We start from the raw sequence: 20962 nt of genomic DNA, 5'->3' as shown, positions 1-20962 counted from the left end.
CTTTTTCATTCTATAAGAGCATGTACCGCCATTTGTAAATGTGATGGGTGTGGCTTCCGGTCTCATCTGCCTCCAGCTATTTTTAGCTGCACAAAACAGCTGGTTTTGCTGTTTGATATTTGCAAATTGGTGTGTCTTACCATATTATTATAATGTATTATCTAATGAGCACACTGGTTTGTAGAGCAAACAGTTTTACCATTTACTGTTGTTTTCCTGTAGCGTGTGAACCGGAAGTCTCACCCATATGCTTACTTCGCATTGAGGAAAAAGTTGGATAGGTAAAATTTTTGTTATCTGTAAACTTGTTTGTGAATCATTCATTTAAAAAACTAAAATAAACAAGGCGAGTGACGATCAACACGATTGGCTGCTTAGTTAGCAAAGTAGATGCACAAATCACACCTCATATAGAAATGACACAAACCAAGCGCCATAGTACAATATGCCCACCGCATTCATCGGATCTTGCATTTCCAACTTCTAAGCATCGGCGCATCCAAGTTGCCTAGTAACGAACGTGCTTGATCACGTAATTTACCTGGAAACAACAACACTCTTATTTCTGATTGGCTGGTAAGTGGCATTTAACTCTGTATAACTGGAGGCAGCTATAACACGGCAGTAAACGTCCCTCCGTATGCTTGCACCTTGTCCGTTAATTGTAAACAGCGGGAAAAGTTATCTCTTACTTCTCAGCGTGAGAAATACACCGTGTGGCATGTGAACTTGTTGAAATGCGTGTGTGAGATTTGAGAGCCCCAACTTCCAGTCAGATAAGCTCCGCCTTTACCAACACTTCTACTTGTTTTTTATCTCTACATTTGGCACTTTGCAGAAAACTGATCTCAGAGGGGGTCCAGTCTGCAGACTTGCTTCAGTTTCTTTGTATTGGACATAAACTTTGAGAAAATGGCGGAACAAACCAGTACTAGTGGCTTAATTTTCTATGTCAACGGGAAAAAGGTGCTTATTTCTCACGCATATCATTGCAGAAATTCTTTATGTTGTAATGTGTTTGTTGTAAATGTTGTTGAAGTAGTGAAGATTTAAGTGAACCTGTTGTCAAGTTTAATCCATATAGTAATTCACAAAGCATAATAAACACAAATATAATCGTTTAAAGACATTTAAAGTCTGCATGAACTGAATGTGTTTTGTTTTTGTTTCTACTTAACAGATAATTGAGGAGAATCCAGACCCCGAGACTATGTTGCTGTCTTACCTGAGGAAGAAATGTATTGTTTTACTTTTTTTTTTTTTTTTTTTTTTTTTTTTTTTTTAAATAAAGCATATATATTATATATATGTGACCATGGACCACAAAACCAGTCATAAGTGTCAATTTTTCGAAATTGAGCTTTATACATCGATGTATGGTTTGTTAGGATAGGACAATATTTGGCCGAGATACAACTATTTCAGTATCTGGAATCTGAGGGTGCAAAAAAATCTAAATATTGAGAAAATCACCTTTAAATTTGTCCAAATTAAGTTCTTTTCAATGCATATTACTAATCAAAAATTAAGTTTTCATATATTTACAGTAGGAAATTTACAAAATATCTTCATGGAACATGATCTTTACTTTAATTTCCTAATGATTTTTGGCATAAAAGAAAAATCTATAATTTTGACCCATACAATGTATTTTTGGCTATTGCTACAAATAAACCCCAGTGACTTAAGACTGGTTTTGTGGTCCAGGGTCATATATATATATATATATATATATATATATATATATATGTGTGTGTGTGTGTGTGTGTGTGTGTGTGTGTGTGTGTGTGTGTGTGTGTGGGGACCAAATGTCCCCACATTGATAGGGAAACCAAATGTGGTCCCCACAATGTTAAAAAATTATTAAAAATAGTAAATGATGTTTATCTGAAAGTGTAACGATGCAAACATGTTTTCTGTGAGGGCTAGGTTTAGGGTTAGGGTTGGGTTAAGGGATAGACAATATCGTTCGGTCAGTATAAAAACTATAGAAGTCTATGGAAGATCCCCACAATTCACAAAAACACAAGTGTGTGTGTGTACCGGGTATTTATCATGTAATGGGGACCAAATGTCCCCACAAGGATAGTGATACCAGTAAATTTTGACCTTGTGGGGACATTTTTTTAGGTCCCCATGAGGAAACAGGCTTATAAATCATGCAGACTGAGTTTTTTTTTTTTTTTTTTTTTTTTTTTTTTTTTTTTTGAGAAAGTAAAAGTGTGCACAGTCTCCTGTGAGGGCTAGGTTTAGGTGTAGGGCAATAGAAAATATGGTTTGTACGGTATAAAAACCATTACGCCTATGGAATGTCCCCATAAAACATGGAAACACAACATGTGTGTGTGTGTATGTGTATATATATATTATATACACACAAAGCAGATTATGTAATGGCAAATAATACAGGGTTAATTTGACTCTGGTTTAGTTTTTACATTTTGAATCTCTCTGTCTTTGTGTGTGTAGTGCGACTGACGGGCACTAAGTACGGCTGTGGTGGAGGAGGATGTGGAGCCTGTACCGTCATGGTGTCCAAATATGACCCTCAGACCAAGACCATCAAGTATTTCATTGACTGTTTCTTCTCACTTTCTTTATATTTATACTTTTCATGAACATGTCTGACCACATAAAGCCACTTTCTTTTTCACTTTTCCCACTTGTGAATCCAGATTTCACCTCAAATGTAAATTCTGTGTTGTTTTAAGTGAGATTGCTTTTCATTTCTTAAGTAAGACAGGCATGCTGCTGATATCTCTACACTTTTAATTATTAATTCATTTCTGTTATGCAAATTTAATAACAAATCCCTGCCAAATGCATGTTTCTTCATTGCCCAGTCATTCGTCCATCAATGCCTGTCTGCTTCCTGTTTGCCAACTTCATGGAGCAGCAGTGACGACCATTGAAGGCATCGGAAGCACCAAAACCAAATTACACCCAGTCCAGGTAACCGATCCACATTAGAATTTATATTATGCCCAATGTACAGCCAAATTACAATTGTGGACATTTTCATGCATCATTGACAGAATGTTTTGTTCTTCAGGAGCGTATAGCAAAGGCTCATGGGTCTCAGTGTGGGTTTTGTACTCCTGGGATGGTCATGTCCATGTACACATTACTGAGAAACAACCCACAGCCCACCCTGGAGGACGTGACCAAGGGTCTCGCTGGTACGGTGACACAAACACCATCTTAAATACACAAAAAACATAATAACACTTTGATAAATCATGAACGTTTCCATTGCAGGTAACTTATGCAGATGCACAGGGTACCGGCCCATCGTTGATGGCTACAGAACCTTCTGTGAGGTGAACAGCAGTTGTCTGGATTCAACCATAATTAGATTTTTCTGAATCATTTGGCACTCTTTTTGTACATTTATGATACTTAATCATATTGAATAACAAGACAATTTTCTGTTACTTTTATAGAGTGAAAACTGTTGCCAGTTAAATGGCAGTGGACGCAATGTGGCCAATGAAAATGAATCTGTGGAGCCCATAGAGAATGTGAGTATTTTCATCCCCACTATTGTCCTATTTTAATTGCAATAAAAATATACTATCCAATGTCATTACATAAAATATAACTGGGCCATTAAAGGGACAGTTCACCCAAAAATTCTGTCGTTAATTACTCACCCTTATGCTGTTTCAAACCAGTAAGACCTTCATTCATCTTTTGAAGACATATTAAGATATTTTTGATGAAATCCGAGAGCTTTCTGACCCTGCAACTGACATGTTCAGACCCAGAAAGGTAGTAAGGACATCGTAAAAATATTCCTTGTAATAGTGATGATTGAACTGTAGGTTTACGAAGCTACGATAACACATTTTGGCACTCTCGATTATGGTGGAAGACGGTTACGCGGAAGAGAAAAATTGTTGAATAAAGTCGTTATTTTGGTTTTCTCTGCGCACACAAAGTATTCTCATAGCTTCGTAAAATTACGGTTGAACCACTGATGTCACATATCTACCTTTCTGGGCCTTGAACGTTTCAGTTGCGTTGCTGTTTATGCAGGGTCAGAAAGCTCTCGGATTTCATCAGTCCTCATCAATGTTCCCAGGATGAACTAAGGTCTTACGGGTTTGGAGTAACATAAGGGTAATTAATTAAGGACAGAATTTTCAGTGAACTTTTCCTTTTATAATCTTGAGTCATGACTTTGTGTAATGCAACCTTTTTTTTCAGCCATGGCACCCTTCAAAAATTTGTTGAACCCTACACAAACACTACTGCTCTGCAGGCACCACAGTCTACCTGATGGTCAGCTGATGGTTAAGAACAGTCTCAAACTACACTTTTTTTAAGTACTTTTTTTTGGTGCCATGGTAAAAACTACAAGCCTAACTTATAGATTTCAAACATTATAATTGACAAGTGAACAGCCAGTAATAAAATAAGAAAAAAAAATGGATAGAAAACAGAAATAGCAAGAAAAGGGTAGAAACGTGGTTATGATAGTCTATAATTACTATTCGATTACTGTTCGATTTTAACTTCTTCAACGACTTCTGTTTTGACTTTATCAACTTTTTCTTGATAGACTGTTTTGACTTCTTTTATTTTTCTTCATCAACTTCTAATTTTTCTTCTAAGTCCTCTACTTCTTCTTGACTTTTTCTACTTCAACTTCTGACTTCTATTTCAATTTTTCCATCTTCGACTTCTGTGATTTTGACTTTTTCTTCTTAGACTACATCAATCTCTTCAATATTGTCTTTGATTTCTTTTTTCATCTAAGGTCTCTTTCATTTCTTCTTTGACTTTTTCCATTTTGAATTCTTCAGTTTCGTCTGCTTCTTCTTAGATTACTTAAGTCTCTTCAATATTTTCTTTGATTTCTTTCTTTTTACTTTTACCTCGACTTTTCATCTTCAATTTCTTTGTGTCTTGCCTCTTTCTTCTTTGACTTTTCCACTTCTACTTCTTTGACTTCTGTTTAGATTTTTCCATCTTTGACTTCTTCTGTTTTGACTTTATCGACTTCTTCATGCACTGTTTTGAGTTCGATTTTTCTTCTTCTACTTTTATTTTTTCTCCTTAGTCCTCTTCGATTTCTTCTTCTTTGACTTATTGACTTCTATTTAGATTTTTCCATCTTCGACTTTTTCGATTTTGATGACTTCTTAGACTTCTTCAATCTCTTCAATATTGTCTTCTTCGATTTCTTTGTTTTTCGAGTACTTCCACTTCTGCTTCTTCCACTTCTTCTATTTTGACTTTATGGACTTCTTCTTCATAGACTTTTTTGACTTCTTAGATTCTTTTCTACTAAGCCCTCCTCGATTTCTTCTTCTTTGACTTTTTCCACTTTGACTTCATTGACTTCTATTTCGATGTTTCCATCTTCAGCTTCTTCAATTTCAACTTCTTTTGGGCTTCATCTATTTTGACTCATCGACTTCGTCTTCGTAAACTGTTTTGACTTCTTTATTATGTCGTCTTCTTGACCTTTTCCACTTCTTTTGACTTCTATTTCGATTTTTCCATCTTTGACTTCTTCGATTTCGACTTCTTCTTCTTAAACTACTTCAGTCTATACTCTATACTCCATATTGTCTTCTTCGATTTCTTTTTTTTTTCATCTAAGATCTTTTCGGTTTCTTTTTCTTTGACTTTTTCCATTTTGAATTCTTTGACTACTTTCACTTCGACTTTGATTTTCATCGTCAATTTATTTGTCTCTTGCCTCTTTGATATTTTCTTCTTTGATGTTTTCCACTTCTACTTTGACTTCTATTTCGATTTTTCCTTCTTTGAATTCTTCGATTTTGACTTCTTCTTAGACTACTTTAATCTCTCTTTTTAATATTTCTCTTTTTTTCATCTAAGTCCTCTTCAATATCTTCTTCTTTGACTTTTTCCACTTTGACTTATTGACTTCTATTTCAATTTTTCCATTTTCGACTTCTTTGAATTTTTTTTAAGATTTATTTTTGCCGTTTATATGCCTTTATTAGATAGGACAGTGTAGGTGGACAGGAAGTGAAGTGGGAGAGAGAGAAAGGAGTGGGATCGGGAAAGGTCCACAAACCAGGATTCGAACTCGGGACGTCCACAGCGCATCGGCGCTATATGTCGGCACGCTAACCACGAGGCTATTGGCGCCGACGACTTCTTTGATTTTGACTTCTTCTTTTTAGACGACTACAATCTCTTAAATATTGTCTTCGATTTCTTCGATGTCTTTCTTTTTTGACTGCTTCCACTTCGACTTTGATTTTCATCTTCAATTTCTTCGTCTCTTGCCTCTTTGATATTGTATTCTTTGACTTTTTCCACTTCTATTTCTTTGACTTCTATATAGATTTTTCCATCTTCGCCTTTACGATTTCCATCTTCGCTTTCAGCTTCTTCTATTTTGACATTATCGACTTCTTCGTAGACTGTTTTGACTTCTTTTATTTTTCTTCTTCGTTTTTCTTTTCGTCTTCAACTTCTTTTGACTTCTATTTTGATTTTTCCATCTTCTTCTTTTCTTCTGCTTCTTAGACTACTCCAGTCTCTTCAATATTGTCTTTGTTGATTTCTTAAATTTCTTTCTTTTTTGACTACTTTCACTTCGACTTCGATTTTCATCTTCATCTCTTGCCTCTTTGATATTTTGTTCTTTGGCTTTTTCCACTTCTACTTTGATTTTTCCAGCTGCGACTTTTCAATTTCCGTCTTCGATTTCGACTTCTTCTTCGACGACTTCTATTTTGACTTTAGCGACTTCTTTATCGACTTCTTCTTCAAAGTCCTCTTCGATTTCTTCTTCTTTGACTTTTTCCACTTGGACATCTTTGACTTCTATTTCGATTTTTTTTTTAATTTTTACTTCTTTTTTGTCTTAGACTACTTCAGTCAATATTGTCTTATTGTTTTCTTCTTTTTTTTTTTCTTCTAAGGCCCCTTCATCTTCCATCTTCGATTTCTTCATTTTTGACTTCTTCCTCTTAGGCTACTTCATTCTGTTCAATATTTTCATGTTATTTCTGTGTTTATTAGGGTCAACCAGGACTGTTTAGTAAAGACGACTTGCTTCCCCTCGATCCAACCCAGGATCTGATCTTCCCCCCCTGAGCTCATGGTCTGTCAGTTTGCTCAAAAAGTTAATGTGACTTCACTTTAGTGCAGAGGTGCCCAAAATCAGTCCTGGAGGGCCGGTGTCCTGCAGAGTTTAGCTCCAACTCCAGTTAAACACACCTGAACCAGCTAATCAAGATCTTACTAGGAATACTAGAAACTTCCCAGCAGGTGTTGAGGCAAGTTGGAGCTAAAATCTGCAGGACACCGGCCCTCCAGGACCAGGTTGGACCCTGCTGTAGTGCATATGTAATGATGACTACAAGATTTTAAATGTTTAATGTTTAAGTAAGGTCTATAACAAGGTTTAAGGCCACCATTCAGTTCTAGTTTGTTATTAATTCTATTTTAGGCTTCGATAAGCGGCCTGTCAGAAGTTCAAATGCCGTTATCAGGTACGCAGCACGTTTGTTTGTTGTGTAATCATGGTCTATACTCCTTTTTGGTGTTTAGAGACTGGCAGAGATCAAGGATCGGACCACTCAGAGGTTTTGTGGGGAGAGAATGACCTGGATCAGCCCAGGATCTCTAGACGAGCTGCTGCAGCTGAAGACTGATTACCCACAAGCCCCTCTTGTCATGGGCAATACCAACATAGGTTGTGTATGGGCACATTAGGCCAAACCTAATAAATAAATAATTTGGCATTATCAGCCACTTTTTTTTTTTTTTTCTCTTGAGTGTAATCCTTTATGTGCTTTTATTTTATTTTATTTATTTCTTTTTTTATTTTATTTTATTTTATTTCATTTCATATTATGTAATTTAATTTTATTTCATTTCATGTATTTTTTAACTTCATGTAATTTAATTTAATTTTTTTTTAAATTTAATTTCATGTAATTTATTTTTATTTTATATATATATTTTTAATTTATTTCATTTCATTTTATTTCATTTGTTTAATTTAATTTAATTTAATTGATTTTATTTTATTTCATTTCATCTTAATTTTTTATTTTATTTTATTTCATTTTACATTATTTGATTTAATTTAATTTCAATTCAGTTATATTTCTTTTATTTCATGTAATTTAATTATTTCATTTAATTTCAATTTTTATTATATTTCATTTAATTTCATAGGTCTGGATATGAAGTTCAAGGGTGTCTTTCATCCTGTAATAATATCACCAACACGAGTGCCAGAACTGTTCAAGGTTACCCAGAAATCAGAGGGTATGTGTGTGTTTGCATAACAGCATCCTAGTATTAATATTTAATATAATTATTATTACTATTTTGAATTTTTATATTTTTATCTTCATCTTATTACTACTTCATTCTTATTACATCTTATTTTTAGTTTTATTAATTTTGTTGTGTGCTTTTCATTATTTTTGAAAAATATACTTTTATATAGTTTCATTGTTTCTGACTTTTAGTACTTTTAACTTAAATTTCAGTTATTTATATATATATATATATATATATATATATATTCAGAAATTAGTCAAAAATGAAATCTAACAGTGCCAAAAGTCAAATTTTAAGGTGGAGATACTGATATTTTGCAAGAAGCGTTAACATTAATGAATGGTTTGTATTTGTAGGTGTGTGTGTTGGAGCGGGATGCAGTATGACGGTTCTGAAGAGTGTGTTGGAGAAAAGTATAAATGATTTCCCACCGGAGAGCACACACATGTTTCGGGCTCTGCTGCAGCAGATAAACCTTGTGGGCGGACAGCAGATCCGAAACGTGGCTGTAAGTGTAAACAGTACCTTGAACGCACAACACCAGTTTTGTAACACAAACAAATATCTCTCAGTCTTGTGAGCTCTTTACCAAAAAATTATTTCGACCTCATTTAAACTGATTGCATTGCTTGTATTCTTTGCTGTGAAGGACAATAATTTAAATTAAATTAGTTTTTATTTAGTTTATTTACATTATTATTATTATTTTTATTATTTGTTAATGTATTTAGACACTTGGTGGCAATATTGCAAGCGCTTTTCCAAACTCTGACCTGACGCCTGTCTTAGCTGCCGGAAGATGCACTCTAGTGGCACTTTCTAAAGGTAACCCAACTTACTGTATAATTTATAATATTTTAATCAGTTCTGGATGATACTGAAATTTCACACTGCAGAGCAAAGCTGAAACTGCTTGAAATGTCACATTTTGCATTATTATGAATGTATTTATGTACTTCAAGGATATTTTCCTTTCAGGCATCACATTTTTCTACCTAAATATTCATTACAGATGGACGAAGGAGAGTACCTATCGATAAAGATTTTTTCCTCGGATTTGCAAAAACAATTCTAAAGCCAGACGAGATAGTGTTGTCTGTTTTCATTCCAGCTACAAGACCGGTACGAAATTAACTTAGCAGCTAGTTTTTGTTATCAAAAATTAAGTAGCCTAATGCTAAACTTTTATTTTAATTTAATTAATTTAATTTAATTTAATTTTTCGTTTCAATTAATTTAACTTTTTTTTTTTTTATTAAATTTAATTTAATTAAATTTAATTTAATTTAATTTAATTATATTTAATTTTACTTTATTTGATCTCCTTTTATTTAATTTCATTTCAAATAATTTTTAATTTAATTTAATTTCGTGTAATTTAATTTAATTTTATATTATTTATTTAATTTATGTTTTTCATTATATTTAATTTCTTTTATTTCATTTCATTTAATTTCATCTCATCTCATTTCATTTTAATTCATATTATTTAATTTAATTTATTTCATTTCATCTAATTTTATTTTATGTCATATTATTTAATTTCATTTAATTTCATTTCACTTCATTTTATCTAATTTTATTACATGAAATGAAGCTACAAGACCGGTACGAAATTAACTTATCAGCTAGTTTTTGTTAGCAAAAATGAAATAGCCTAACCAATCATGTTTTTTTTTTTTTTTATCAGAACGAGATTGTTCATGCCTTTCGACACGCCCCACGTAAGGAGAGCGCATTAGCTACGGTGAATGCTGGGATGCGCATTTGGTTCAACGACAACTCAAATATAGTGAAGGAAATCAGTATTTATTACGGAGGAGTGGGAGCCACCATCGTCAGCGCCGACCAAGCGTGCCAACAGATTGTAGGAAGGTACGACTTGCGTGTCCTGCAGAGTTGCATTTCCTTTTGAAATTGGAGTAAAAGTTAAGCTGCCTAATACTTTGTGTTGTTTTTGTGCTTTAACCTTTTTTTTTTCGTTCTCATAGGCCTTGGGAGGAGGCGACGTTAAGCGATGCGTACAGCGTGCTGGTTGATGAGATCAAACTTGCGCCCTCGGCTCCAGGCGGGAAAGTGGACTTTCGCAGATCCCTGACTTTGAGCTTGCTTTTTAAATTCAACCTGCTCATCCTCCAACACCTGAAGGAAAAGGTATGAACCACTTTAGGAAATCATTATCACATGGAGTTCCAATTTGTTTATTTGTTAAATGTGTGTGTTTCTTTTACCAGGATGTGACTCAGGGGGAAATACCCCAAAAGATGCAAAGTGCAATTCATCCTCTTCCTAAACACATCCAGCCTGGCTACCAAGAGTTTCAGGTAGAGCTATGTGGTCTTTCATCATGTGTGTGTGTTTTTAGTAGCTGTATATAACTCTATACTGGACCAAATGTGGGTCTCATGGTGCTCAAATGGGAAATTTGTGTTCAAATCCTGCTTGCAACATTCCCGAACCTGTTTCCTTTGTGTCTACACATTATTACTTGTCTTATCTGTTTACTAAAGCCAGCAAAAGCCAAATCTCTGAAATTATGTGTGCAGAATGTCTTGGAGGGTCAGTCAGCTCAAGATCCGGTGGGACGTCCCATGATGCACCGTTCAGCTCTGAGTCAAGCTACAGGAGAGGCCGTCTACTGTGATGACCTACCGCATACCGACGGTGAACTTTTCCTAGTGATCGTGACAAGCTCCAGGCCCCACGCCAAGATCATGTAAGACACATTCAGACATCTTTATTTATGTATGTATGTACTTATTTATTTTTGTTTTGTTGTCATGCAGGGCTCAACGCTAAGGATTTTCTCTACTGGCCCAGTCGGGCCAGTGGTTTAAATTTTTACTTGCCCGGTCAAAATATTCACTGTCCCTGCCACAAAAAAATTTTTTTTGTTATCTTTTATTTGAATAAATAAGCTTATACGACATCAAAAGTTTACATACCAATTAAATTGTTCAATTCTCAATTCCAATTCAATTCTCAGTTCAATTCCAATTTCCATACCACTACTTTTTTATTTATTTATTTATTTTTTTTATAAATGAAAAAAGCTTTAGGGAAAAACAGCAGACAGACTGAATTAAAGGAGAAGTCCACTTCCAGAACAACAACTAACGATCGGTTATTTTAATAAAAATAATACAATTTATATACTTTTTAATGCCAAACGCTCGTCTTGTCTTACTCTGCCTGGACTGTTTTTTTCCTGTTCATGACAGTTAGAGTATGTTGAAAAACTCCCATCTCATGTTCTCCCTCAACTTCAAAATCGTGACTATATCACTGTTTTACCTTTTTTGTTAAGGGTGTTTGATCTTCTTTGCATGTTTACTTTGCATAGACTGGGTCAGTACTTCTGCAGTGATGTAGGATGATTTTGAAATGATTTTTGAAGTTGAGGGAGAAAATACAGTTGGAGTTTTTCGACATACCCTAACTGTCTTGAGCCAGAGTAAGGTTACACAGAGTTCAAGGACTGCAAGGCAAGAGGAGCGTTTGAGAATAAAAAGTATTTAAATTGTAAACCAATGTAAACAGAGCAGCGCTGTGCTTATGAATGCTAGTTTAAATGCGTTATACAGTGGCAAATGAAAAGAAAACGCCCTGTAAACTTTTTTTAAAACAGTCATTTCCCTCAGAGACACATTCACATAAACCCGTTTCAGTATTTAGGATAATATTTAAAGCATTTCGTGCATTGTGAACCGTGATCTTGCTCTGCCTGCTACAGTATTTTTCCTCTTTGCGTTCGTCTTCAGTGTCTCTGGCCTCTGCTAACGGATGTTTAAAAAATTCGTAATATTTCCACACACATCATTTTGAAAAATGATTATTATGCAGTTTGTGTGCAAGACCGGAACAGAGATCGGTTTAAATACATCCGGTCGATGGGTGCATCTTTTACTCCACTGTATAAATTAAATATAGATTAATCATTGTTAAAAAAGCTACAAAGTTAATCGTCAAGACGAGTATTTTGACATACCTTTGTTAGCTGTTTGTCCGTCAGAGACACATCTTTCTGTGATCGCTTGAAATTTAACAAGGCTTAAAACATGTACAAAATATAAACTTTCGTGACGACAAATTTAAAAACTGTCCAGAGCCTCTTTTACAAACCTATATTCATGGCAGGGCTCCTTACTGTCGAGATTATTCATTGTTTTATTAATTCAGTCATTTATTTAATTATGGAGACTTGAGCTTTAGCTATAAGTCATGGCTGCTCATTACTTTGACACTAAACTGAACCCAGAAATTGAACAAATATGTAACTTCACATCTAAATGATTATATTTTCTTACCGCCACAGTCATATTGACTTTAGTGAAGCTCTGAAGCTGCCCGGTGTGGTGGACGTGATCACCGCTAAAGACATACCAGGCAAAAAGTTCAGACCCTTCTCAGGATATAATGAAGAAGTTCTGGCTGAAAATGAGGTTTGTGATTAATTAATGAACTTGCAGTATGAATTTTGATTGCATGCTAAATTTTCTCAAGATAAGACAAAGTTTGCAATCTCAAACTCTTCTGCATCCTCAGGTTACCTGTGTTGGTCAGATGGTTTGCGCCGTGGTCGCCGATTCCAAAGCACACGCTAAACGTGGTGCGGCAGCGGTGGAGATCAGCTACGAAGATCTGCAGAACCGCATCTTCACTGTGGAGGTGAACATCATTCTATTCTATATACCTAATATCATTCAATTCTTATAGAGCTTCTTTTGGATCTTGTTTTTAGGAGGCCACTGAGAAAGAGTCTTTCTTCCTACCTAGGAGAACGATTGAGCGGGAGATGTAGAAAAGGGTTTGAGAGAGGCCGAACAAGTGTATGAAGGTAAGATACTCTTCCTTTCTGATCTTCCCTTCATTCATGTTCTGTAACATGGTTCTGCATGGTTCACAGGAGAGATTCGGATTGGAGGACAGGAGCATTTCTACTTGGAAACACAGAGTTTCCTGGTCATTCCAGTTGGGGAAGAGAAAGAGATGAAAGTTTATTTATCCACCCAGCACCCAACATTAGCACAGGTATGTTTTATATTTGCTCAAAAATGGCATAAAATAAATTAGCTTTTTAAGTGAACTATTTTATTTTATTTTATTTTATTTTATTTGTGATATTTTATGTATTCTTTTTATCTATTTTTATATTTTATTATTTTATTTTATGTTTTGTAAGTCAGGGAATTGTATTTTGTTTTATATTTTATTTTTGCAGATCAGGAGTTAAACAGGTACAAGGAAGTTTGTTCCTGTTCGTTGTAGAAGTCAGTAGCTTTTATGTTATTTTATTTAAATGTTTGAATTCATTTTTTTATTTATTCATTTTGAAAACCCATTGCTACCAAATACATATTTTTTCCACTCAATTATGTTGTAATAAGATGTTATGTCGTTTTTACAACACCTTTTCACGTTAAAAAGCATCTTTTCTCGTAATAACAAGATATGCTATTAAAGCATCTTTCCTTGCAATAATGAGATGTCATGTCGTTAAAACAACATCTTTTTGTCATTAAAACAACATCTTTTCTCGTAATAACCAGATGTTGTTGTTAAAACATCTTTTTCTTGTAATAGCAAGATATGTTGTTTTAAAGACATCTTTTCTAAAGACATCTGTTCTCGTAATAACGAGATGTTATGTCCCTAAAACATCTTTTCTCGTTAAAACAACATATTTTCTCATAATGAGATGTTATTTCGTTAAAACAACATCTTGTCTGGTAATAATGAAATGTTATGTTGTTGAAACAACGTCTTTTTTTGTAATAACAAGATGGTATGTAATTATAATGACAGTTCTTTCATTAAAATGACATCTTTTCTCGTAATAATGAGATGTTATGTAGTTAAAACGACATCTTTTACTCATTAAAACGACATTTTCTTGTAATAACAAGATGTTATGTCATTAAAATGACAATTATTTGAGAAAAATCACATCTTTTCTTGTAATGTTATTTTGTTAAAAGATGTTTTCTTATTAAAATGTTGTTTTTTCTCATAATAATGAGACGTTATTTCGTTAAAACGGCATCTTTTCTCATAATAATGAGATGTTATGCCATTTTAACAACATCATCTTTTCTCGTGATAACGTCGTTAAAACCTCTTTTCTCATAATAACGAGATGTTATGTTGTTAAAACATCTTTCTCCTTAAAACATCTTTTTTCATAATAATGAGATATGTTGTTAAAACAACATCTTTTTCTCATTAAAACAACATCTTTTCTTGTAATAACGAGATGTTATGTCATTAAAATTACAATTATATTATTAAAATCATATCTTTTCTCGTAATAATGAGATGTTATTTCGTTAAAACAACATCTTTTCTCATTAAAATGTTATTTTTTCTCATAATAATGTTTTGTTAAAACAGCATCTTTTCTCGTAATAATGAGATGTTATGCCATTTTAACAACATCTTTTCTCGTGATAACGTCGTTAAAACCTCTTTTCTCGTAATAACGAGATGTTATGTTGAAACATCTTTCTCCTTAAAACATCTTTTCTCGTAATAACGAGATATGTCGTTAAAACATCTTTTTCTCATTAAAACAACATCTTTTCTTGTAATAACGAGATGTTATGTCATTAAAATGACAATTATTTTATTAAAATCACATCTTTTCTCGTAATAATGAGATGTTATTTCATTAAAACATCTTTTCTCATTAAATTTTTTTTTCTCATAATAATGTTATTTTGTTAAAACGGCATCTTTTCTCGTAATAATGAGATGTTATGCCGTTTTAACAACATCTTTTCTCGTGATAACATCATTAAAACTGCTTTTCTCGTAATAATGAGAAGTTATGTTGTTAAAACACTTTCTCGTTAAAACAGCATCTTTTCTTGTAATAACAAGATATGTTGTTAAAACGACATCTTTTTCTCATTAACATCTTTTCTTGTAATAACCAGATGTTATGTCGTAAAACATCTTTTCTCGTAATAAAGAGATATTTCGTTAAAACGTTTTTGTTAAAACAACATTTTCTCATAATAATGAGAAATTATTGTTATTTTGTTAAAACATCTTTTTTTGTAATAACAAAATGTTATATTGTTAAAAAAAACATCATAATGACGTTGTCATTAAAACATCTTTTTCTCGTTAAAATGTCATCTTTTCTCATAATGAGATGCTATATCATTAAAACAACATTTTTCTCGTTAAAACATCTTTTCTTATAAAAACGAAATGTTGTCATTAAAATGACAATTATTTCATTAAAATTACTACTTTTCTCGTAATATTGAGATGTTCTTTTGTTAAAACATCTTTTCTCATAATAACGAGATGTTATGTCATCAAAATATCTTTTCTTGTTAAAACATTTTCTTGTAATAACAAGATGTTATATCATTGTTATATCATTAAAATGACAATTATTTCATTAAAACATCTTTTCTCATAATAATATGTCATTAAAACATCTTTTCTCGTAATGAGATGTTACAATGACATTTTTCCTCGTTAAAATGATCTCTCGTAGTAACGAGACGTTATGTCATTAAAACAACATCTTTTCTCATAATAACGTGATTGTCGTGATGTTGTTAAAACAACTTGTAATACCGAGATGTTGTTAAAACTACATAATTATCTTGTTAAAATCACATATTTTATTAACTTCAACAGCATGCAGGTAAGCGTAGACAATCACTTAGCTCGCTCACATGTAGCCATATATTTTCTAGAACGGGAAAAGTGTATTGTTTTTATGACATATGTCGTTATTACGAGAAAAAATGTTGTTTTAACAAGAAAAGATGTCATTAAATTGACAACTTGAGTTGAAAAATAATATGTGTGTGGCAGCAATGCGTCCCCGCAATTTATTTATTTATTTACTGCAGAACATGGAGATAAACATGTACAAGAAAGATATTTTTTGTTCTAATCTGTTATAGGAGGCAATAGCTGAGACGCTGGGAATCCCGTCCAATCGTGTTTCTTGTCACGTTAAGCGAATGGGTGGAGCCTTTGGAGGCAAAATCATCAAAACCGCCATTTTGGCCTCCATCACTGCTGTCGCTGCTTGGAAGTGAGTCAAACTAATTTAGAAACAAACATCAGAATGGTAGATTCATCATGATATTTAAATAGATATCAAATATGAATTATTTAAATTAGTAGGGCTGTCCTGAGTATTTTCTAGTCGAATGAAAGTCGTTCTTTTAATTCGTTCTCAATGTAGGACTTTGGCAAACTCTTAACTCTCTCTGTCTGTCCAGGACCGGGCGTCCAGTGCGATGTGTTTTAGAGAGAGGAGAGGACATGCTAATAACTGGAGGACGTGACCCGCTTTGGGGAAAATATAAGGCTGGTGCTTATTTATATTGAACATTCATTAGCTTTATTAAAATATGTAATATCCAATCTGTATTTATGTCTTTTAAATGCATGTTTTGACCCCACCAGGTAGGCTTTATGAAGAACGGGAGGATAACAGCAGCTGATTTCCAGTACTACACCAACGCTGGAAATGCAGCAGATGAATCTGTACTGGTAAGATGACTTGCGGAAGATCAAGATCTTGCTTTGGTCACCTGTGTGAGAAATGTAATCTATGAAATGTATACTGTATTACTACTCTAATTTTTAACTTTTCAGGTGGCAGAGAAGATGCTCCTGCATCTCGATAACGCCTATAACATTTCAAACCTGCGTGGACGATCTGCGGCCTGCAAGACCAACCTGCCCTCCAACACTGCGTTCAGAGGGTTCGGTGTGCCCCAGAGCACACTGGTCGTTGAGAGTATGATCGATAATGTTGCACTCAAACTCAGGCGTCTGCCTGAAGAGGTCAGTGTCACAAAAACATCTTTTGCTCTTGCCCCATTGGGTTTTTTTTTCCATCTCTGGTCATTTTTATTTAATTTTTGCAGATCAGGGAGATTAACATGTACAAGGAAGTTTCCCTCACTCACTACAAGATGGAGTTCGACCCGGAGAATCTCGTTCGCTGTTGGAACGAGTGCATGGAAAAAGCTGACGTCAAGCAGCGCCGCCAGGCCATCGATCTCTTTAACCAGCAGAACCAGTTCAGAAAGAGAGGAATTGCCATTGTACCCATCAAATATGGCATTGGGTTTCCTGAGGGCTTCCTCAACCAGGTTACAATCTCCTAAAACACGCCACAGTCTCTTGTATATTATTTTAACTGAACCCCAAATGATCTGTTGGTGTCTTCATTTGTTTTTTAAACAAAGGCTGCCGCTCTCGTGCATATTTATAAGGATGGGACTGTGCTAGTGAGCCACGGCGGGACGGAAATGGGCCAGGGCGTACACACTAAGATTCAACAGGTAGCACTTACATTTTTTTTTGCATGTATCTGTAGACATTTCATAGTTTTTGGGCTGATCTCAGCTGTTTTCTCACAGGTGGCGAGTCGAGAGCTGAATATTCCTACTACTTTGATCCACATTTCTGAGACCAGCACACAGTGCGTCCCAAATACCTGCCCGTCTGCTGCGTCCTTTGGTACTGATGCTAATGGGATGGCCGTGAAGGTATCGAACACCAGATTTTGAAGCATCAGATCAGTCTAGATTTATTTATCTTGTCTATAGGAGGCACGTTTGAAGAAATCATGTTTTAATGTCTGTTTTTGGATTGTTTAAATGATACTTTTGCAGGATGCCTGCCAAATACTGTACAGCAGACTAGAACCAGTCAGAAAGAAGAATCCTAAGGGAACATGGCAAGACTGGGTAAAGTGGACAAACTATTAAAAATTAATTCAAAATTAAATGATGGGTACAGTTATTTATGCTAAAATAGTATGCATAGTTAAAAAAAGTGGATAGAATTGGCCAAGCTTAGTACTACAATGGTGTTTTGGTGCCACAAGATTGAAGTCGTAATATTTAGAGAATAAAGTCGAAATATTATGAGAATAAAGCCGTAATATTTTGAGAAAAAAAAAGTTGAAATTACGAGAATAAAGTTTAAATATTTTGAGAATATTTGAGGCTATACTCTCAAAATATTATAACTTTAATTGCTACAATTTAATTCTCAGGTATTTTTACTTGATTCTCAAAACATTTTGACTTTATTCTCAAAACACTGACTTTATTCTCATAATTTCGACTTTATTCTGAAAACATTTGGACTTTATTTTCAAAACATTTCAAACTTTATTCTTGAAACATTTCGACTTTATTCTAATAATTTTGACTTTATTCTCTAAGTATTTCAACTTTTTTCTTAAAACATTTCGACTTTATTCTCATCATTTTGACTTCTCGAAATGTTTTGACTTTATTCTCAAAATTTCAACTTTATACCCGAAATATTTCGACTTTATTTTCAAACATTTAGATTTTATTCTCATTATTTCAACTTCATTCTCAAAATACTTTATTCTCGAAACATTTTGACTTTATTCTCATAATTTCGACTTTATTCTCGAAATAAATGTCATTTTTATTCTCAAAGTATTATGACTTTAATGTCATAATTTAAATTTATTTTATTTTTTAACATGGCACTAAAACGCCATCAAACAATACTGTTCTGAAATAGTTGCACATTATTTGATTCATATTAATTATTATATATTAATATCATCTACAGTAAATGAACTGTTATTTGGTGGAAGACTTATTTTGATTGTAATTTATTATTTAATTAATATTTTATTGATACATTTAATATTTGTATATACTTGCTATAAGTTTATTATTAAATATTACTGTTTTTTTATTATATTACTATTGCTTCTTTTGTATAAAAGCAGTAAGCTACTCAAAGCCACGTGCTACAGACTTGTTTGATTATCTATTAAATAAAAATGTATTATATATTTATGTATTTTATTTTTGTATTTTTTTTATCATGTCTTTAAAGATATCGACAGCATTTTTGGAGAAGATCAGTCTGTCAGCCACGGGATACTACAGGTAAACCATCCAAATTTCATTTTAAATGGAGCTTTTGTTTGTTAAATATACTTTGAGACATTAAAGGAGTGTTTGTCAAAGGTGTGATCTTCAAAGGCTTAAAACTAGACAAAACATGTAGGTTTTGTTTGTTGCTTAATAAGCGTTTTGTCACTTTTCAGAGGTCATGATCTAGATATTGACTGGGAGAAGCAGGAAGGCAAGCCGTACGCTTACTTCACGTATGCGGTGGGTTGCAGTGAGGTTGAGCTGGACTGTTTGACCGGAGAGTACAGGGTAAATCCAGATATAATGTACATTTTCTTCTATTTGTGTAGTCACTGTAAAACTCATCTGACATACTGTATCATTACTCATAGACCTTGAGGACAGATATCGTTGCTGATATTGGCAGAAGTATAAATCCGTCCATTGACATTGGTCAGGTAACATGATCTGTATGTTTCCTCTCTTACTATAAATTGATTTTTATTTGATATCAGAATATGTAATCTGTGCACCAGTGATTAATAGATATATCTCATTATTAGCCAGTATTTTTTGTATGAATCACCATTGCCCAGTATGAGGAGTGTTAGCTCCCCCTTGTGTCAGGTCCAAGAGTAAATATTGAGCAGAATATTATTTTTTTTAATTAATTGTAATAACTTTGTTCATAACTGTTATCAGTTATATTTAATTTAAACATTATAATAATTTTGTTTAGCATTTCTTGTCTCATTTATTATGAATAAATTGTATATTTCACAATATTACAGTATTTACTGTGTTTTTAAATCAAATAAATGCAGCATTGGTGAACATGAGAGACTATACCTGAATATATATGCATTTACTCATATATTATGTGTGTTTTTGTTAGATTGAGGGAGCATTCATGCAGGGTTTGGGTCTCTACACCATGGAGGAGCTCAAGTTTTCTCCGTCTGGTGTTCTGTACACACGTGGACCGGGCCAGTACAAGATCCCGTCCTTTTGTGACGTCCCTCTGAAGTTTAACGTCTACCTTTTAGCCGGCTCATCCAACCCTCACGCCATCTATTCATCAAAGGTGATTCACTCATCTTCTCTTTCAAGTTTTAGTTCACTTCAAGGTCAATTTATTTCAATTTTATGGAATCCTTGTGGTTCACTTCACATCTAAGAGCACTTAATATTACACCCTGGTTTTGATATTTCATACCTTTTTTTAGTGTTTTCCCAAATCTGTTCTAGAGGTAACATCACTGAAAACTAAAGCTTTCTCATCTTCTTGTTTTAGGGAATCGGAGAGCCGACTTTGTTTTTGGGCAGTTCTGTATTCTTCGCTATTAAAGATGCTGTAACTTCAGCTCGAAAAGATGCAGGTTTAACCGGCCCGTTCCAGCTAAACAGCCCTGCCACCCCAGAACGGGCATGTTTGGCCTGCGCCACACCCTTCACAAAGATGGTATGAGAATCACAGTAAACCATTTGTGCTTTTTGAGTCCAAATCTAGATTAAACAAATCCATAATGCAGATAAATATGGTAAAAAAAAATTCAGAATAAAATTTTTGTTGTCTGTATTAATATAGGTTGCACAAAGTGGAGCAACTTCTGGACCTGCTCAGCCATGGGCTCTGAATATATGAAACCATCATCATAATCCTGTTATTACATCTTATTCTGATTTATAGCTATTGTGTTGCTCTTATCAAATCACAAGACATTGATTATACTTACGTAGAAACAAGACAGCTACATTTAACACCCAACTACAGTATTTCA

The 20962-nt window shown here is 33.8% G+C and overlaps 1 pseudogene; it reads left to right on the top strand.

Annotated features, from left to right (window-relative positions):
* Positions 1–630: 630 nt before the first annotated feature.
* LOC127153728 (aldehyde oxidase 1-like) lies at positions 631–20893 on the top strand (annotated as a pseudogene).
* Positions 20894–20962: the final 69 nt, after the last annotated feature.

The sequence above is a fragment of the Labeo rohita genome, chromosome 22 (genome assembly GCF_022985175.1).
Source record: "Labeo rohita strain BAU-BD-2019 chromosome 22, IGBB_LRoh.1.0, whole genome shotgun sequence".
Classification (NCBI taxonomy): domain Eukaryota; kingdom Metazoa; phylum Chordata; class Actinopteri; order Cypriniformes; family Cyprinidae; genus Labeo; species Labeo rohita.
The sequence above is the reverse complement of the archived record's forward strand: the minus strand, read 5'-3'. Positions and strand labels throughout refer to the sequence as shown.